Here is a 15420-nt window from a genome sequence, read left to right as displayed (position 1 = left end):
TTTCTGGAGTGTTGATGGGACTAACAGTGTTTCTTTGAAGCAAAGGAGGACTTCCTGAGGACAGACAGGACTGGGAGGTCCACCCCACGATGGTCGGAGATTTCACTTGGTTCTCAGCACCCCCTGGGGTCTTGGGCGGGTAGCAGGGCCCTTGGAGACCCAAGAGGCTCCTCCCCAGGGCAGCCCGATTCAGAAAGACCGTCTGAGATCTTTTCCCAACTCGGCCAGGCTTGTTGCAGCTTTTCTGGGCTGCAGGGGGTTCTGCCTGGAGCTGGCAGTCCTATGCAGCTGGTCCACTAGGTCTCAGCACCCCTTGGGGTCTTGGGCGGGTAGCAGGGCCCTTGGAGACCCAAGAGTCTCCTGCCCAGGGCAGCCTGACTCAGAAAGACCGTCTGAGATCTTTTCCCGATTCGGCCAGGCTTGTTGCAGCTTTTCTGGGCTGCAGGGGGTCCTGCCTGGAGCTGGCAGTCCTATGCAGCTGGTCCACTAGGTCTCAGCACCCCCTGGGGGCTTGGGCGGGTAGCAGGGCCCTTGGAGACCCAAGAGGCTCCTCCCCAGGGCAGCCCGATTCAGAAAGACCGTCTGAGATCTTTTCCTGATTCGGCCAGGCTTGTTGCAGCTTTTCTGGGCTGCAGGGGGTCCTGCCTGGAGCTGGCAGTCCTATGCAGCTGGTCCACTAGGTCTCAGCATTCCCTGGGGGCTTGGGCGGGTAGCAGGGCCCTTGGAGACTCAAGAGGCTCCTCCCCAGGGCAGTCTGATTCAGAAAGACCGTCTGAGATCTTTTCCCGATTCGGCCAGGCTTGTTGCAGCTTTTCTGGGCTGCAGGGGGTCCTGCCTGGAGCTGGCAGTCCTATGCAGCTGGTCCACTAGGTCTTAGCACCCCTTGGGCTCTTGGGCAGGTAGCATGGCCCTTGGAGACTCAAGAGGCTCCTCCCCAGGGCAGCCCGACTCAGAAAGACCGTCTGAGATCTTTTCCCAACTCGGCCAGGCTTGTTGCAGCTTTTCTGGGCTGCAGGGGGTCCTGCCTGGAGCTGGCAGTCCTATGCAGCTGGTCCACTAGGTCTTAGCACCCCCTGGGGTCTTGGGCGGGTAGCAAGGCCCTTGGAGACCCAGGAGGCTCCTCCCCGGGGCAGCCCGTCTCAGAAAAACCGTCAGAGAATTAGGCCGATCTATTCACGGCCTGGCTAGGCTTGTTCTAGCTTTTCTGGGCTGCAGGCCTTTTCTAGGGGGCTGGTGGTGTTTGGTGCTGCTCTGTGGAAGTGTAGCCCCTCCAAAGGGCAAGCAGGCCTGTGCAGGGAGAGCCCCTGCGGTGGTAGGCTTCAGGCAATTGTTGAGGCCAGCCCTCCTGGATGGCAGGCAGCCCCAGGTTCGGCGAGAGCGTAGGGGGTGGCGGGGGTGGGGGGAGGGAATGCACTGGGAACCACAGCTTTCTGCTAGCTAGCGGGCCTGTAAGCTTGCTGTGGCGTGGGGGGTATTCTATGGGGACCCACCCCTTCTTCTCTCCCCTCCCCAGCACAGGCGCAGACCAGGCTCTTCTCCCAGGTTCCCTCTGAGGCGGCTTTCCACTTCCCCGCCCCTAGAGTATTGCTCCCTTCCTCTGCGACAGCTTTGTTTTCTAGTCTCCCAGGCAGTCTCTGCCCCGTCAAATGGTTTCTAGACCTCCCAAGCAGTTTCCGCTCTTCCCCGCCCCCCTAGCCCGGGGACTAATCTCTGGAGCCGAGGTCTCGGTGCCCAGCCCCCACCCAGGCGACCCCCGGCCCCCTCTCGGGGACCAACCTTCAGAGGCGAGGTCTCGGTGCCCAGCCCCTACCCAGGCGTCCCCCGGCCCCCTCTCGGGGACTAACCTTCAGAGGCGAGGTCTCGGTGCCCAGCCCCCACCCAGGCGTCCCCTGGCCCTTTCCTGGGGACTAACCTCTGGAGCCGAGGATTCGGTGCCCAGCCCCCACCCAGGCGTCTCAATTTTTGGTGACTGTGCCCGTAGTTCAGATGGTCCGTTGGGTTCTTGATCGGCTTTTCCGTACTCCGACTTACTGCTACACTCTTCTCTGCATCTGGGGATTCCTCCGGTTCATTTGATCTTTGGCCGGTAGGTGACTTTCCAGGGTGCGGGATCCCTTTCTCCTCCGCAGTTCCCTTTCGGGAGCGCCCGTCCCGCTCGGATTCACCTTCTCTCACTCTCCTCTTTTCTCCCGTTCTGCCCAATAATGTCACGAACTTCTTGCCTTTATTGGAGTTTAGGTTCCTCTGCCAGCGATTGGTTGCTGTTCTGTGCGAGTCATTTCTTCTGTAGATGTGCTTTTTTTGTTGTGTTTGTGGGAGAGGGCGAGCGTGTCCCCCTACTCCTCCGCCATTTTGTCCTCTCTCATTGCTGAATGTTTATGACACATAGCTCTTTAGCAAAGCCTGGCCATGAGTGCTTGGTGACCTCTGCCTGCTCAAGAGGAGAAGCAAGGACTTCCACTTCCAACCCGATTAATGGTCTCAGCTCCCTCCACCTTGAATAGTTGTCCTCTCCTTTTCCCCCCAGGCTCCAGGTGGTCCAGATGTTTCCATACATGAAGAGTTGATGGAGCAGGCCATTGGGTTTATTGATGATACATAGCTCTTTAGAACATCCTGGCCATGAGCCCTTAGTGATCTCTGCGTGCTCAATAGAAGTAGCACAGACTCCCACTTCCAACCCGATTAATGGTCTCAGCTCCCTCTACCTTGAATAGTTGTCCTCTCCTAGTACCTGACACATGGGGGGAAAATACATCTAATCAAGACTTTACCTCTAACATTCGGTAGAGTTAGCTTCATGCAGGAGAGAAAAGCATCCAGGCTAGGAAATGGATGGGCTGCTTTTTTAAAACTCACACTTGTTGGTTGTCCCTGAAACATTCTGGGGACCCAGGACTAGACCACGTGTGCAGGTTTTAACAAGACTTTCCTCAGATTTCTTGAGACTCCTCACTGTGTGTGCAGCAGGAGCTGTGGCCCTGGATGGAGGCAAGCTCCCCAGTGGGGAAAGGCTGCCTGCTGCTTTGACTGCATGTGCTCCCCAGAGAAGGAGGTGTCCAATGCCACGGGTACTGATCTGGGGACTCTCCTCCTCACCCACTCCACTCTATGCCTATTTGTCCCTGCAAATGGAAAGGACCTAGAATAGGACAGTATTATCCAAGGTCTTCTTTCATTTACTCAGTAATTTCACTCTTCAAGCTAGTAATCCTCCTTAGGAAAGAATGTTTCTTTCTTTGTTTTATTCTTACTCATCTTTGGGACCCTTAGCATGACCTTCCCAAGGTCATATTTTCAAAAGATCGTCCCAAATAGACCTATGTTTGTTGTGACTGTACAAGGTAATATGTGTTAGTGTTAGTAGCTTGGTTTTCTTGTGTTTCTCTCAAGCACACCCCAGTCACACTAAACATTGTATCTTATGCAGCTTCCTTTCTCCAGGGCCTGGCACCACTCATAACTCAAGGAAGTGTCCAGAAATCAATTGTGTGGTTTCACAAGTGGGAAAACATTGTGTATTCCTGCTGGGGGCCACTGTGGTACAATGGGCTGAGGACACATCCTGGTTTCCTGGTTGCTCACCCCTCCCTGAGCTCCGCTAGGTCAAAGGCAGGAGGGGAGGTAGGTGGGGGAGTGACCATGAGGAACGGGGGCCTAATACAGAGATGTGGGGAGTCGTTGACATGACTTTGGGGTTCAGAAAAATTTCCACAAAGGATGCAAGTTTATTACTGAGTTGTCAAAGACATAAGCATGTTATTAGCTGAATGAAGGGAGGAAGATTTCCTTGGAGAAAATAATTAAAGTGGTATGTTTCCACCACCCTTTGAGGACTTGAAAAAATCTAATGTGGCTGAAAAAAAAGCAAATTGGAAGGCAAAAGCGTGGCTCTTTTGTCTCATCTCATTGTTGAGAATTTAGCCAAATGAATAACTGCCTTTGTATGCAACAATGTATGCCTGCAACAGATATATATTGTCAGTTAGATGCACAGCCCATGTCCAAGGATGTAATGTGATCTGCAATTAGCATAGATTGGGAGAGTGAGTTATAGATACATACCTGCATACCTGCTTTTTTCCATTAAAAAAATCTGTGTCAGCAGATGTTATCAACATGACCATTTTACCATGAGAATATTTTTAAAAGGTAAACCATGACTCCCCAAAATATGGAATACACATGTATCAAAGATTTTTATGGGACAACTACATTAGCATTTATATAATTTGTTCCAAGGCTTGTGGCAAAATGGGTTTACATTGTTCATCAATAAAGGCTTTTTTTTTTTTACTATTTAGGGTTCCCCCTGCAGCATATGGAGTGCCCCATGCTAGGGGTCGAATTGGAGTTGCAGCTGCCAACCTACACTACCTCCACAGCAACACAGGATCCAAGCCACACCTGCCACCTACACTTCAGCTCATAGCGACACAGGATCATTAACCCACTGAGCAAGACCAGGGATAAAACCTGCATCCTCATGGATACTAGTCAGGTTTGCTAGAACTGAGCCACAACAGAAACGCCAGTAAAAGCACTTTTGACAATAGGACATGAAGAGAACCATGTTAGAACACAATTGATAGGTCAGATAGAAAATGCCTATGAGCTACGATAAAACCATAAACTTTGGGATTATCTTTCTACTGGTTCATCAGATCTATAGATCAAACTGCAACTTCACAGTGTTTGAGCTCTAATGAAATGGTAAATCCCAAAGTCAAAGAGAAACCTTTTGCTGGAGAAATACCTAAGCCTTGCGTTGGCTTGGTAAATGATGCTGGGGTATGCCACCAAAAGCACTTGTCATCCTCTTGCCTTGTTTCCAGGTATTGAATAATTTCTTAACAAATTAATAAGATCAGACCCCTAGGAAGTGGAAGAGCCCAAATTTGAGTACTTCTAACTCCAAATCTTATTCTCTTGCAAATAAACCGCACTGTACTTGAACATCCCCAGCCTAATGAGATCAGCAGAATGTAAAGAAAAGGGAAATAAAGTGTAAAATGAGATTACAGACATAAAAAATAGGGCATGTTGGGGAGCTATGGAGTCAATAAGCCTTACACAGGCAAGGAATGCTACTCAGGGGAGATGAGTCAAGGCCAGTGTAGAGACAGGTGTTTACAATTAATCGTGTGGGAAAGGGAGGAAGTGACGTCCCAGGAAGAAGAGAACGTGTGTGTGAGGTTCACAGGTGTGAGGACACAGGGGCGTGTTGAGCTGAAGGGAGGTTTCCCTTAAGGTCTTTGTAGTCATGAAGGACCTCAAAGGGCTGCTCACCAAAAGGCCATGCGGTCCAGACAGGACCTGAGAATTCCGTGAAGCCTTCAGGAACCAGGTAATCTTCACTCACTGTGACCCATCCCATAATTTGTCCTAAAGAGGAAAGCTTATGAATTGTATTGTTTGCTTTTGTTTCGTATAATTGAATATAAACATCTTGCCAGTATTTGGACTATTTTGGACTCCATTCTCCAACTCTAAATTGAATGTTCCTTCAAATTTGTTGGTTTGAAAATATTTTAAAAGCCCTAATTGACTGCGATGCAGTCTTTCTTTAATGAACATGATTAACTTATTCCAAAGGTTATTCCGATTTTATTAATAGTATTTTGTAAATGAGATTGGTGTATGGTTTCCCTTTTCATGATATAGTTCTGAAATTAAATCTTGATAAAATCCTCTGGAGAAAATGCATCACAATACAGAAATATCTCTGAATCCTGATATTCTAAGGGAATGAGAGCTTTTCAAGAGAAAAGGTTGAGATGAACATGAAAACTAGCAAAAGAGTGCATGAGGGAATGAGCATAGGCTTTCAAATCAGACTACAGTGAGTGGGGCCAGAACTTCAGTAAGGGAGGTGAGGGGCAGGACATATACCTTCACAGAGGCGCCTGGGGTCAGGCAGGGGCAGGTCTGGTGCCTGAAAGAGAATCCAGCTTCAATTTCACCCCTTTGGGTGACCTATTTGCCTTGGCCTCATTCAGCCCCTCAGTCCTGAATCTACATCCCAGCCCTGCTCGCACTGCCTCCATGATCTCAGGTGCCTTACATCAGCCTTTAAGCCTCAATTATTTTCTTCTGCAAAGCAGTTGCTTCTATCTCTCTACCTCCCAAGGTTCTCTGAAAACCCAGTGAGATATATTCTAGCAAGCACATTGCCTAGAGTGTCACAGCTGCACAGGGATGTTGGTTTCTTAAGCCTCCCTATTCTATGCTGGGGCATGGGTGGTAGGGAGTCCCTGTGGGAGCAATGGGTAGAATGTAGATAATTACAGAGCTCTTTCTTTCTTTCTTTCTTCAGCCACATCGCTGGCATATGGAAGTTCCTGAGCTAGGGGTTGAATCGGAGCTGCACCTGCCAGCCTACACCACAGCCACAGCTGTGGCTGTGAGGGATCCGAGCCTCATCTGTGACCTACACAGCAGCTCATGGCAATGACAGATATTAACCCCACTGTGCAAGGCCAGGAATTGAACCCACATACTCATAGATACTAGTGGGGTTCTTAACCTGCTGAGCCAAAATGGGAGCTCTGAATTAGAGCTTTGTTTCATGGCTAGGAGTTTGTACTCCGTCTAGAACAGTGGTTCTCACAGTGTCCTACGTATACCAACAGCATCAGCATGACCTGGGAATGTGTTAGAAATGGAAATTCTGGGTTTCTCAGGCAGAAAGTGCACTGGGGGCGGGATCCAGCAACCTGATTTCATGATCCCTCCATAGGATTCTAAAGGGTGCTCATGTTGGGGAATCATGTTGTAGAAGAACTTGAGAGTAATTGTGGCTTTTTTTTTCCCACTGTACAGCAAGGGGGTCAGGTTATCCTTACATGTATACATTACAATTACAGTTTTTCCCCCACTCTTTCTTCTGTTGCAACATGAGTATCTAGACATAGTTCTCAATGCTATTCAGCAGGATCTCCTTGTACATCTATTCTAAGTTGTGTCTGATAAGCCCAAGCTCCCGATCCCTCCCACTCCCTCCCCCTCCCATCAGGCAACCACAAGTCTTTTCTCCAAGTCCATGATTTTCTTTTCTGAGGAGACGTTCATTTGTGCTGGATATTAGATTCCAGTTATAAGTGATATAATATGGTATTTGTCTTTGTCTTTCTGGCTCATTTCACTCAGGATGAGATTCTCTAGTTACATCCATGTTGCTGCAAATGGCATTATGTGGCTTTTGAATCAAGAAAGTAGTATCAAAGTATTGAAATAAGAGCAACAGTCAGAACTGTGAGGGAATACATGATGGACGATAGGGACTCAAGGCAGAAGGCAGGGAACCTTATTAGGGAGATATTCTGTTAAAGCAACTGCTGAGTTACCCAAGTCTCAACAATAATAGTGAAAGTGACCATGCCTAGGACAGAGGTTTGCAGTAGTGTGGATATAGCAGAAATACTGTCAATGGGAAACTTCTTAGTGGGGGTGTGTCTTGGTCCTCTCTAGATCTGCAAAGCCTGGGATATTAGCTGGGTCACAGCAGGCTGACAATAGATGCTTGCTTTTGAGTGAATGAACCCAGGGGATGTCCTACTCTGCTCATATTTAAGTGAAGCAGTTGATGTTCATTCATTCATTCTTTCTTTCTTTCTTGCCACTCCTGAAGGATATAGAAGTTCCTGGGCCAGGGGTCAAACCAGGGCCACAGCAGCAACCCAGATGAGCCACAAGAGAATTCCTGTCATTACAATTTCAAAGAAAAAAAACTTGTTGTCTGGCATATGACGATTAATAAAACAGATGATGTGAAGGCTCCTTGGCCTTTGATATACCAGGTGAACCTAGACATCGTGACCTTGGAATTTTTCTCTCTGTGCTGTTCCTTTTTTTGCTGTTGAATTAGAGTCTTCTGAGCAAATGTGAGTATGTGAAGAGCTCATGAGAATCACTGAACCCACGGTAATGGCACGTCACTTCTCTTGCCAGATATGAAGCAATGTGTGAGGTGTGCAGAGGATCAGTGCCCTAATAGTGACCAAGACCATTGCCTCTCAAAGGTGGTGACCTTCCTGGCCTGTGGAGATCCTCTGGGGATGGTCCTGGCCTGCACAGCCCTTGGTCTGCCTGTGCTCACAGCTGGGGCTCTTGGGGTCTTTGTGAAGCACAGGGACACCCCCAGAGTCAAAGCTAATAACCAGGCTCTCAGCTACATCCTGCTCATCTCCCTCATCCTGTGCTGCCTCTGCTCCTTCCTCTTCTTTGGCCGTCCCAACACTGCCACCTGCCTCCTCCAGCAAACGCCCTTTGGGGTCATCTTCACCATGGCTGTTTCCACCACTTTGGTTAAAACCATCACTGTGGTCCTGGCTTTCAAGGTCACAACCCCAGGGAGAACGATGTGGCAGTGGTTGCTCTCAGGGGCCCCCAGTGCCCTCATTGCCATCTGCTCCCTGATTCAAGGGACTTTCTGTGCAGTCTGGTTGGGGACCTCTCCCCCTTTCATGGACATAGATGCACATTTGGAGCCTGCCCCCCTGATTGTCATGTGCAACAAGGGCTCTGCCATGATGTTGTATCTTTCCTTAGGATACTGAGGCTCCTTGGCCCTCTTGAGCTTCACCTTGGCTTTCCCGGCCAGGAACCTACCCAACACTTTAAATGAAGCCAAGTGGCTGACATCCAGCATGCTGTTGTTCTGTAGTGTCTGGATCACATTTCTCCCTGTGTACAATAGCTCCATGGGGAAGGTCACAGTAGTGGTGGAAGTCTTTTGCATCTTGGCTTCCAGTGCTGGGTTACTGGGGTGCATCTTTGCCCCCAAGTGCTATCACATCCTCCTCAGGTCTGAGAGGAATATCCTCCCAAGACTAAAGGGAAAACCAGTATGGGCGAAAATAAATATTCTAGGATGGTGTGTGTGTGTGTGTGTGTGTGTGTGTGTGTGTGTGTGTGTGTGTGTGTGTGTGTATTACCTAAGACAATTAAAAAGCTTGAAAATTAAAGAAAACCCTGAAGAGTTGTCTCCCCACACCTTGCCATGGGTACCTGTCTGTTCTGGCATCATTTTTTCCCTTGATTTGGAATGCCCTGGTCATGTTCATTACATCCCTGGATATAAGTCTATGTTCTGCACCAACTCTTCTTTCACTGATTCTTTCCTTGAATGATTACTCTTTTCTTTTCACTTCCTAGATTTCATAGTATGTCCTGACTGCTGATAACAGCTGTATTTTGGTACTGCTGCTTTGTGGTTATTTTGTTTTTTCATAATAAATTTCTCAAATTTTTTTTTTTTTTGTCTTTTGTTGTTGTTGTTGCTGTTGTTGCTGTTGTTGCTATTTCTTGGGCTGCTCCCGCGGCATATGGAGGTTCCCAGGCTAGGGGTCTAATCGGAGCTGTAGCCACCGGCCTACGCCAGAGCCACAGCAATGCGGGATCCGAGCCGCATCTGCGACCTACACCACAGCTCACGGCAACGCCGGATCGTTAACCCACTGAGCAAGGGCAGGGACTGAACCCGCAACCTCATGGTTCCTAGTTGGATTCGTTAACCACTGCGCCACGATGGGAACTCCAATTTCTCAAATTTTTGAAGGGTCTTGGTAAGGTCCATAATACACCGTAGAACAGTTGGATTGGAATTGTTTTGATTTCATAGATGAATTTGAAGAAGGACTGACTTCTCTGTGGTAAAATTTCCCACTCAGGAATGCAGGTTAACTCTCCATTTCTCCTAGCCTTTTCATTTTATTTCTTAACGCTTTCTTATACTTATTATATTAATGAGTCATCTCTAGTTATGTGGGTTGTTGAGTAATGTATTGTGTCTTGTTCTTTTTTGAGCTTACTGGTTTTCTTCTATGAGTTCTAAATTGATTATTTTGAATTCTAAGGTGTGCCAAATAATAACAGGTTTCTTTCTGCTCCAGATACTTATTTCTTTACAACTGTATTAATGAGAGTCTTTAACATAATGCTTACTAGTAGTAGAAAGTGTGAGCTTTGCATTCTTGGATTTGTTGGAAATGTTTCTAGTATCTCTTTTTTTCACTAAAATGTATGTTGGTGGGTTTTGATTATATCTTTTTTAAATTGAAATAAATATCTCATTAATGAGGAGAGTGACCTGTATTCAACCCGTTAAGATTTTACATAAATGTTTCATATTGTGGTCAAAGATACATAATATAAAATTTACCATCTTAACCATATTTAAGTGCACAGTTCCATAGTAAGTACATTCATACGATGGTGCAACCAAATTCCAGAACCCTTTTGATCTTCTCAAAATAAAAGTCTATAAGAATGGGACAACTCCCCATCCCCTGGCTCCACCATTCTACTTTCTTTCTCTGCGAGAAACAAAGTAGAATGTGTCTTTTGATGAAGACTTCATTTCACTTAAAATAATTTCCTTAAGGTTCATCCATGTGTAGCATATGTCAGAATTTTCTTCCTTTTTCAGGCTTAATCATATTCCTTTGTTTGTCCATGTACCACGTTTTGTTTATGCATTCATCGATCACCAGGCACTTGAGTTGCTTCCACTTCTAGGCTGTTGTGAATTACACTTCTGTGAACAAAGGTGTGCAAATAGCTCTTGGAAATGCTGCTTTTAATTCTCTGGGGCATATACCCAGAAGTGCAATTTCTGGATCACGAGGTAATTCTATTATTCATTTTTGGGGGTACCACCAAAACGTTTGCTCTGATGGCTGTACCAGTTTACATTCCCACCAAGAGTGCACAAGTAGTGCAGTGCCTGTGCATCTCTCCCAACACTTACTAATCTCTGCTTTTTAAAGAATAGTCATCTCAATAAGCATGTGGTGGCAGCTGATTGTGTTAACAGATGTTTGTTTTTGTTAAAGAGTGAGACTTGGTTTTCTTAATAGCTATAAATGACACAGAACATTATATTCCTCCAGGTGCACAGCATAGTGATTTGCTATGTGTGTGTATTTCAAAATGATTGCCACACTAAGTTTAGCACCTCACATAGAATATTTTTCTTGTTATAAGAACTTCTAAAGTCCTTTCTCTTGGCAGCTTTCAAATACACAATTCTACATGATTAACTATAGTCACCATGCCCTACATTAAATCCTTCAAACTCATTTACCTTACAACTGGAAGTTTTAATCTTGATCACCTTCACCCATTTCTTCTACCCTGAGCACCAACCCTGGCGTCACTAATCTGTTCTCTGTATCTGAGAGTTGAGAGTTTTTGGAATTCTCTTATGGCACAGCAGGTTAAGGATCTGGCCTTTTCACAGCAGCAGCTTCAGTCCCTGCAGTGGCACAAGTTCTTACACATGCTACAGGTGCAGCCCAAATAAATACACAAATAAAATTCGAGAGGTTTTTTTTGGTTCCACATATAAGTGATATCAGAAAGTATTTGTGTTTGTCTGACTCATTTCACTTAGAATTATACCCTCAAGCTTCTTCCATCTTGTTGCAAATGGAAAAAATCCTAATTTTTTATTGTTAGACAATATTCCATTGTATATATATGTGTGTGTGTGTGTGTGTATATATATGTATATATATATATACACACATATATATATATATATGTCACATTTTCTTTATCCACTCATCCATAAATAGACACTTGTTTTCTCTGTCTTGGATGTTATAAATAATATTGCAGTAAATGAGGGGGTGGGCAGACACATTTTGAAGATAGTGATTTCACCCCCTTGAATATATACAGAGAACTGGAATTGCTAGATCACATTGTAGGCCTATTTGCAATTATTGAGGAATAAGCAGACTCTTTTCAATAGTAGCTTTACCAATGTACACTCCCACCAAGAACTCAGGAGGGTTCCCTTTTCTCCACCTCCTCCCCAGCACTTACCTGTGTTCTCTTTTCTTTCTTTCTTTTCAACTTTTTCTTTTTGCTTTTTAGGGTGGCACCTGTGGCATATGGAAGTTCCCAGGTTAGGGATCAAATCAGAGCTACAACTCCTGGCCTACTCCACAACTACAGCAACATTGGATTTGAGCCACGTCTATGAGCTTCACCACAGCTCAAGGCAATACTGGATATTTAACCCACTGAGCGAGTCCATGGGTCAAACCCACATCCTCGTGGATCCTGGGCCACAGTGGAACTCCCTGTTTTTTTCCTTGATAAGGGCCATTCTCCGAGATGCAAGGTGCTACATCTTTGCGGTTTTGAGTTGTATTTCCCTGATGATTAGTAATGTTAAGCACGTTTTCCTATTCCTCATGGCCATGTGGGTGTCTTCTTTGGAAAAAAAAAGTCTATTCAGTTCCACTGTCCAGTTCTAAGTCTTATTGTGCTTTTGCTATTGTGTGAGCTTCTAATGTATTTTTGATATTAAACCCATATCAGATACATGATTTGCAAATATTTCTCTCGTGCTCCAGGTTGTTGACTTTTTTGATGGTTTACCCTGATATGAAAGGCTTCTGCTTTTTAGTTTTATGCAGTCCCACCTGTTTATGTTTGCTTTTGTTGCTTTTGGTGTCATACTCAAAAAATATTGTCCAGACTGATGTCCAGGAGCTTATACCACATATTTGGTTTCAGATCTTACTTTCAATGCTTTAATCCAAAAGGAGATGGTTTTTCTTAAATCACATCCCAGGGTACAAAGGAGATTGAGCATCGTTTCATGTGCTTGTAAGCCATTTGTATAACTTGTTTGGGAAAATGTCTTTGCAAGTCCTATGCCCTATTTTAATTGGGAACCAATTTAATTTTTTTCATTGTCTTTGAATTCTATTCATTCTTTATATATTCTGGATATTAATCTCTTATCGTGAAGCTTTTCCCTGTGTTTTCGCCTAAGAGTTTTATAGTTTTACCTGTTACATTTAGGTTTTTGACACATTTTTCACTTAATCGTTTGTGTGAGGTAAGGAAAGGGACTTACATTTCTTTTGCATGTGGCTATCTGGTTTCCTCAGCACAATTTAGTGACAAAACTGTCCATTTCCCATTTAATGATCTTGGTGTCCTTGATGCTAATTATCTGGCCACACCTGTGAGGTTATTTTTTGGGGGTCTCTATCCCATTCCATGGTTCTATCCATCCATATTTATGGAAGGGTCACACTCTTTTGATTAGTATAATTTTGTAGTAAGTTTCAAAATAAGGACGTGTGAGTCTTCCAGTTTTAGCCTTTTCCAGAATTGTATTGGCTACTTAGGTCCCTCGATTCCATGTGAATATTAGGGTAGGTTTTTCTATTTCTGAAAAAAATGCCGTTGAGGTTTAGATAGTGATTGCCTTGACTCAGAGATCATTGTGGTAAGAAGGTGATCTTAGCAATATTAAGTCTTCTAATCTATGAACACAGGGTATCTTTCCATTCATTTAGATCCCTTTAATTTATTTCAGCAGTTTTGTAGTTTTCAGTGTGCAAATCTTTCACGTCCTTAGATAAATTATTTGTTATCCAATTGATTTCTATGGAAAGTGGAATGAAGTTGAACCCTCACCTTACACAATATACAACATTTAACTAAAAATGTACCAAGAACCTAATGTAAGAGCTCAAACTATAAAACTCTTAGAAGAAAATCTAAGGGGAACCTTCATGGCAGTGCATTCACAAAGATTTCTTGGATAGGACACCTAAACCACAGACAACTAAACGAAAACTACATAAATGAGAAAGTAGCAGAATTGTAAAGCTTGCCTTTATTAAATGACAGAATCAACAGAGTGAAAGGCAACCTATGGAATGACAGAAAATATTTGTAATCCCTGTGTCAAAGAAGGGGTTAATAGGAGTTCCTGTTGTGGTAGAGTGGGATCAGCGGGGTCTCTGCAGCACTAGCATGCAGGTTGAGAGGTTCCATGTCTGTCCAGTGCAGTGGGTTAAAGGATCTGTCTTTGCACAGCTGAGGCATAGGTGAAAGAGTGGCTTGGATCTGATCCCTGGCTAGGGAAACCCATATGCCTCAAGTCATCCAAAGAAAGAAAGAAAAAAAAAGGGATAGGAGATTAATATCCAGAATATATCAAAATGATTACAATTATGTAGAGTTATATCTCTTCTCAAGAGGACAGGGGGATATAACACTGTCCTCTTTTATTTTTGGCAAATAATACATGAATAGCCACCCATCGACTTACCTTAGGTTGTTTCATTCTATAATAACTTAATAGCATTCCTGACAAGGCCATATTTATCTGACTAGAGAGAGAGAGGTAGCAGAGTAAAGACCAACTCTTTGTGTGTGTGTGTCCCTTTAGGGCTGCACTCCCAGAACATGGAGGTTCCCAGGCTAGGGTTTGAATTGGAGCTGTAGGCAGTGGCCTATGCCAGAGACACAGCAATGCCAGATCTGAGCCATGGCTGTGACCTACACCACCGCTCATGGCAATGCCAGATCCTTAACCCACTGAGCGAGGCCAGGGATAGAACCTGTATCCTCGTGGACACGAGTCAGATTCATTTTTGATGAGCCACAACAGGAACTCTAAGACCAACTCTTGCTAACTGGGATTGAGACCTAGCCGTTTATTCAACATGCTTATGTCTTCCAAAACAAGCCAGGCGTCGTTTCTGTAAAAATCAATTCTCCTTGATTGTGCTGTGTTACAAGGCAAATACAACCTGAGGGCTAGTGGTGAATATGGCCCCAGCTCATGATGAACAGCCCATCTTAGCTCATCATCTTGAGGATGCCAAAAGGCTCTTTCTCAAAGGGAAAATACCTGCCTGTCAAAGAAAGCATAACCTTGCTTGCAAATATTGTGTTACTCCTCTGAAGATGGTCACTAAGCTGAACAAAGCGTTTAACAGCTAGAAGAAGCAAGAAATAGGAATAGAAATCTGTCCATCACTTTGGCATCCCTCAGCCCATTAGACTCCAGGACAGTTCACTGAGATGTCAGATCCGTGAGTAACAGGGGATTAATACATGGCTATCGTAGAAAATGACTCTTACTAAGGGATCTGTTGTAATGTTTATTTATATAATCCACTTCCCCTCAATTGAATATCATTCATGTCAATTGAGATAACAAGGAGGCTTGGCCATTTTCCCTAATTAATCCATGCAGTAAATAGTGCACAATTTAAGTCATGTCATGTTGGTTCCCAGCTTGAGTGAGAAATAGCAATCATAGCAGGGCCCTTGCCCTCTTGAAAGTATCATTCTAATACAGCCAACAGTAAGTGGAGTACAGTATAACACATTGTGCAAATCATGCAAATGAGGTTCACAAAGTACAAACAGGGGACACGGAATGAAGATACTGCTTTAAATAGGATCATAAGGAGCCATGTTTGGAGAAGGTCACTTTCAAAATGAGATCCAAAAGAAACTCGAGAGTGTCAAGAACATTCATGACTTGACCTTCCTCTTAGTCTCCAGAACTGTGAGAACTGAGTGTTTGGTGTTTAAGCCATCCCATTCTATGGTATTTTTGTTAGGGCAGCTCAAATGAACTAAGGTAGTTCT

At 44.7% G+C, this 15420-nt stretch overlaps 1 pseudogene; it reads left to right on the top strand.

Annotated features, from left to right (window-relative positions):
- Positions 1–14763, top strand: part of LOC146404360 (vomeronasal type-2 receptor 116-like) — a 38149-nt pseudogene extending 23386 nt beyond the window's left edge.
- The last annotated feature ends 657 nt before the right edge of the window (positions 14764–15420 follow it).

Source organism: Sus scrofa, chromosome 3, assembly GCF_054392235.1.
Source record: "Sus scrofa isolate SSC_HxYL_T2T_F1_AM1 chromosome 3, Sscrofa_HxYL_maternal_Yorkshire_Landrace_v2.0, whole genome shotgun sequence".
NCBI classification, from domain to species: Eukaryota; Metazoa; Chordata; class Mammalia; order Artiodactyla; family Suidae; genus Sus; species Sus scrofa.
The sequence above is the reverse complement of the archived record's forward strand: the minus strand, read 5'-3'. Positions and strand labels throughout refer to the sequence as shown.